The sequence below is a fragment of the Hemiscyllium ocellatum genome, assembly GCF_020745735.1.
Source record: "Hemiscyllium ocellatum isolate sHemOce1 chromosome 27 unlocalized genomic scaffold, sHemOce1.pat.X.cur. SUPER_27_unloc_23, whole genome shotgun sequence".
NCBI classification, from domain to species: Eukaryota; Metazoa; Chordata; class Chondrichthyes; order Orectolobiformes; family Hemiscylliidae; genus Hemiscyllium; species Hemiscyllium ocellatum.
The window spans coordinates 551,250-557,249 of record NW_026867491.1 but is presented as its reverse complement, the minus strand read 5'-3'; positions in this window follow the sequence as shown (position 1 = coordinate 557,249).

Sequence of the window (6,000 nt, the reverse complement as noted above, 5' to 3'; positions counted from 1 at the left end):
CTCTAACCTACGGAGGCACCAGTGAGTTCATGTGCCAGCAAAGGGTGATTGAAGGAACAAGGGCTGAGTGCCATTATCGACTGGACTATCAACCCAGTTCTGGGGACTCCTCGGGACACCTGGGTTTGAATCCCGCCACAGCAGATGGCGGAATTGGAATTCAGTCAGAAATCTGGAGTTCAGAATCTAATGATGAAATCATTTTCTGGGGAAAGAAAACCATCTGATTCACTCATGTTAGAGTCTGTCTGCAACCCAATCTTGAGTCAGACTGGTTCTGTTTCCAAAGTAGGGATTTCAAAGTTTGTGAGAAGATTTGTAGCTCGGGTGCTCGTTGTTGTGGTTCTGTTCGCCGAGCTGGGAATTTGTGTTGCAGATGTTTCGTCCCCTGTCTAGGTGGCATCCTCAGTGCTCGGGAGCCTACAATGACGCACTTCTGTGATGTTTCCTCCGGCATTTATAGTGACAACCAGAAGCGGCAGATACAAATCACTATAAATGCCTGAGGAAACATCACAGAAGCGCTTCACAGGAGGCTCCCAAGCACTGAGGATGTCACCTAGACAGGGGACGAAACGTCTGCAACACAAATTCCCAGCTCAGCAAACAGAACCACAACAATTAGGGATTTATAACATGTCACATGAATTGACTGCCTGAAGATTGTGTGCTTTTTGGGCAAAATATAATGTATCTGCAAATAAAATTCTGCAATTGCAATTTCACCCCAGAAACTGATTGGTGTGCATGTTAGTGTGTGTGTATGTGCAAAGAGCATGTGTTTGCATACGACCGTGCTTGGTAACGTATGTGAGTAATGGGGTACAAGCCTGTGTGAGTGGGATCACTTGTAGTGTGACATGAAACCAAGGTCCCTGTTGAGGCAATCCTCATGGGTTCCGAACTTGGCTATCAGTTATACAACACACATTGGAGAGGGCAGGGTGGGGCTTGTCTTACAATTTGCAGAAGGTGGGATGCCCTCGATGCTGTGATCCAGGGCAAACACATCCTAGAGGACATTCGTTCAGAGAGATGGAGCTGGAAGCCAGGCTGCACACATGTTGAGGGTAAAGTGGGAAAGTTAACCAGGCACTTTATTCTGGGAGATGGTCATTCCCCTCTGGAGAGAGCCTTTTGTTTGCATCAGTGGATAGGGTCAGGAGGGTGTAAGTGCAGGTCTGGCAGGTAAAGGGGATCTGATAGAGGGCTGCAGGTGGGAGGAGCTAACTGGTTGGGCTGTGGGAGTAAAAACAACATTGGGGAGGGGGAGGTGGTGGTAAGGGACAGAACAGTGACAGGGATGGTCTCCGTTCTCTGCAGTTGTCAGGAGGAGCACAGATGGCATTGGTGTCTGTTTGGTGCCAGGATTCAGGAACCGATGTGCTCAGGGCTGGAGGAGTGGGAAAGGGAGGTTGCAGTGGGTGTGGTTCAACAATGTCAGGAGGAGAGAGCCTCTGCTGAGGGCACATGAGAAGTTACAAACTACTGGGACAAAGCAGAACATCAAAGCTCTGGGTGGCTCAGTGGTTCGTACGACTGCCTGACAATGTCAGGGACCTGGATTCGGTTCCACTCTTGAGCAGCTGTCTGTGTGGACTTTAACACGTTCTCATTCTTCTGTCTGCGTGAGTTAACTCTGGGTGCTCCAGTTTCTTCTCACAGTCTATATATCTGCAGTTCAAGGTGGATCGGCCGTGCTGAAGTGTCCACATATGTGCAACTGAGGGTCGGTTAACCATGGGGAACTGTAGGAAAAATGGGTGGGTCTGGCTGGGATACTGTTTGGAAGGTCAGTCTGAATTTTATGGGCCAAATGGCCTGTCGGGATTATATGATTCTACTGCGTTAGCCAAGCATCTATTGAGAAACGATTGCCTCAGGTCTGCTGTGGGTGGAGTGGGTTCCAATTCATGAGACACTGACACCAGTTCTGAGGAAGGTGGGATTTGTGCTGTCAGTCCCCCAACCATTTGGTCCCCATCCACTCTCTCTCCTCACACTCTGTACTCACCAATTCTCTGTCCTCAGCCTTCTTCTCTCTCTTCCCCTCATTTTCTGCACCCGACCCTCTGTCCCCTGTAATTTTCTCTCTCTCTCTCTCTCTCGCTCTACCCCACTCTCCTGTCCATTGTCTCCCCCCTCTACCCGCTCCCCTGTCCATTCTCTCCCCCTCTCTACCCCACTCCCCCGTCCATTCTCTCCTCCTCTCTACCCCGCTCCCCTGTCCATTCTCTTCCCCCTTCTACCATTCCCCCATGCTTTCTCATGCACTCTTTGATTGCTGTATCTCTTTCTCAGGAAAGGGAGAGAATCAGTAGTGATGACTCTACCTGGAAGACAGGGGTGTGCAAGAAATGGCTGATCTTTAAAATTAAGAACAGCTAAAATATATTAAGTGTTTTTAAAAGCTGCAGTCATGTTTCTGAAACTTGCACTGAAATAGACGCATAGAGTCATACAGCACAGAAACAGATCCTTTAGTCCAACTCGCCCATGCCCTCCAGATATCCTAAATTAATCTCGTGACCCATTTGACAGCATTTCGCCCATATCTCTCTCACACCTTCCTATTCATATACCCACCCTGATGCCTTTCAAATGCTGTCATTGTACCAGCCTCCACCACTTCCTCTGGGCAGCTCATTCCATACACACACCATGAAAGTTACCCCTGAGGTCCCTTTTAAATCTTTCCCCTCTCACCCTAAACATATGCCGTCTAGTTTTGGACTCCTCTATCCTGAGGTAAAGACATACAAAGCCGGACGAAATTCAAAAGGAATAAACTGTCGAGCCACAGGGAAAAATAAAATTGTGGCTGCAGCTTTTTTTCTCCTATTCAAATCAGTCGGTAACGCCAGTACCTCCACAGAGCATACTGCGCATGTGCTGCAGTGTCAGCAAAAGCACTGCGCATGTGCTGCGGTGTCAACAAAAGCACTGAGCATGCTCGTCGCTGTCCGCGGAAACGGCGCTTGACTTTCTTCTGAAGGACCAATGGTGAGAGCCGGAGGACCGGAAGGAGCCTGGTCCTCCTGCCAATCAGAACCGCCTCTTTGTCTGAATGCGGAAGTTGGGCCGTGAGTTTCTGAAGTTGCTGTTGTTCCTCTCTCTCTTTGAATGAACTTCACCCCAGACTGCAACTCTGCCCAATATCTGTGGGTACCGCACTCTCTTTTCACCCACTTTTTCATTTCTCTTTCGTTCTGGGATTCAGTTGCTGATTTGCACGAACTGAAGGGAAAGGGAGTGAATCCAGGGAGGGGACAGACTCTGGAAAAGTTGGTCCAGGTCTGTGTCTCCGTTGGCAAACGCACAGCAAATGCAGTACCACAATGTAAAGTTAAAGCCTATTGCTTTTTAAAAAAAATGCAGAAAGGAGGTGCATGGTTTAAATGATAATATATCGGTATGTGGAGAAAGTGAGGACTGGAGATCAGAGTCAAGTGTGGCTGGAAAACACAGCAGGTCAGGCAGCATCCGAGGAGCAGGAGAGTCAATGTTTTGGGCACGAGCCCTTCATCAGGAATGATGTGTGGATGTACAAAGGGGGCTCAGTGTCCTCCTACACCAGTCACTGCCAGTTGTCAAGACAGGTGCAGCAAGTAATCAGCAAGGCAAGTAGCATATTAGCAAGAGGAATTGAGTTCAAAAATGGGGATGACTTCCTGCAATTGTGGGGTGGGGGTGGGGGGGGGGGGGGGGGGGAAGGGGGGGTGTCATTGAATATATTCAAGACTGAGGTCATCTGACTTTTGAACAACAAAAAAGTGGATGGTTATAGGGGAAGGCAAGAAAATGGTTTTGAGACCATTACAGAATCATACAGCACAGAAGTAGACCCTTCAGTCCAACTAGTCCATGCTATGTTTGCATACTAAACTAATCCCATCTGCCAGTGTTTGGCCCATATCCCTCTGTCACAAAGCTGGTCCTTATTCTAAAAGCTGGTCCTTCTTCTCAATGATCCTACCAATGGAAACATCTTCCCAACATCCACCCTGTCCAGGCCAATCAGTATTCTGTATGTTTCAATGAGATCCCCCAAGCGTGGGCTGTAAATCAGCGTAAACCAGACCCTTCAGGATACAGCACGGACTAGGTTCAGCAAAGTGAGGATGGAGGGAGAATGTGTGGGATGGAGTTTTCAGCGTTTAGGAAATAAGAGTTCTGGTCTCCTTCCGATCGGAAAGATGTCATGAAACTTGAAAGGCTTCAGAAAAGATTTACAAGGATGTTGCCAGGGTTGGAGGATTTGAGCTATAGGGGGAGGTTGAATAAGCTGGTGCTGTTTTCCCTGGATGTTGGAGGCTGAGGGGTGACCATATAGAGGTTTATAAAATCATAAGCGGCATGGATAGGATGAACAGACAAAGTCTTTTCCCTGGGGTGGGGGAGTCCAGAACCAGAGGGCAAAGGTTTAGGGTGAGAGGGGAAAGATGTAAAAGAAACCTAAGAGGCAACTTTTTCACTCTAGTTTGTGTATGGAATGATCTGCCAGAGGATGTGGTGGAGGCTGGTACAATTGCAACGTTTAAAAGGCATCTGGATGGGTATATGAATAGGAAGGGTTTGGAGGGATATGGGCCGGGTGCTGGCAGGTGGGACTAGATTGGGTTGGGATATCTAGTCGGGTTGGACCGAAGGGTCTGTTTCCATGCTGTACATCTGTATGACTATGATGTTTCATTTTCATATCATTATTCAGCTTCATTTCCAAGTCATTGTAACCAAATGAAGTTTTCCTCAATACACACTTAAGGCTGTCTGGCTGCCCGATGTGTCCTGGATAATATGTGATCAGCAGGCATCCGGCAATCTACAGGAGTTGTCTTTTTTTTAGATTATTTACAGTGTGGAAAGAGGCCCTTCGGCCCAACAAGTTCACACCAACCCACCAAAGCGCAACCCACCCAGACCTATTCTCCCACATTTACCCCTACACCCAACACTACGGGCAATTTAGCATGGCCAATTCACCTAACCTGCACATTTTTGGACTGTGGGAGGAAACCGGAGCACCTGGAGGAAACCCATGCAGACATGGGGAGAATGACTGCGTGGAGTTTGCACAGTCGCCTAAGGCAGGAATCGAACCCGGGTCTCTGGCACTGTGAGGTAGCAGTGCTAACCACCGTGCTGCCCACATTATATTTATTTGACTGTACTGACCGCGATCACTTATTTTGTGAATTTTGTTGCAGGAAGACATGGGGAAAGAAATCTGAAACCAAATATCACATCAACCTCTGATGGAGCCACTTGATTCATTGGGAAAGGAATCAAGGAAATCATACTAAACATCATCTTCACTATCCTATCTAACTGCAACTCTGAAGGAATTATGAATCTGTACTCCAAGGTCTCTTTGTTCAGCAGCACTCCCTAGGACCTTACCATTAAGTCCTGCTCTGATTGCATTTTTGAAAAAACCAGCACCTCGCATTTATCTGAATTAAACTCCATCTGCCACTCCTCAGCCCATTGGCCCATCTGATCAAGATTCTGTTTTAATCAAAAGTAAACTTCTTCACTGTCCACTATACCTCCAATTTTGGTGTCCTCTGCAAACTTACTCTACCTATGTTCACAGCCAAACCACTTATATAAAAGAAGAAAAGTAATGGACCCAGCACCAATCCTCGTAGCACACACTGGTCACAGGCCTCCTGTCTGAAAAGCACCCCTCCACCACCACCATTCCCTGTCTTCTACCTTTGAGCTAGAACTTTGAAAAAAATAATTGAGGTCAAAATGCCTCCCCTCGTTGTGGTTCTGTTCGCCAAGCTGGGAATTCATGTTGCAGACGTTTCGTCCCCTGTCTAGGTGACATCCTCAGCGCTTGGGAGCCTCCTGTGAAGTGCATCTGTGATCTTTCTGCCGGCATTTATAGTGATTTGTATCTGCCACTTCCAGTTGTCAGTTCCAGCTGTCAGCTGCAGTGGACAGATACAAATCACTATAAATGCCGGAGGAAACATCACAGAAGCGCTTCAC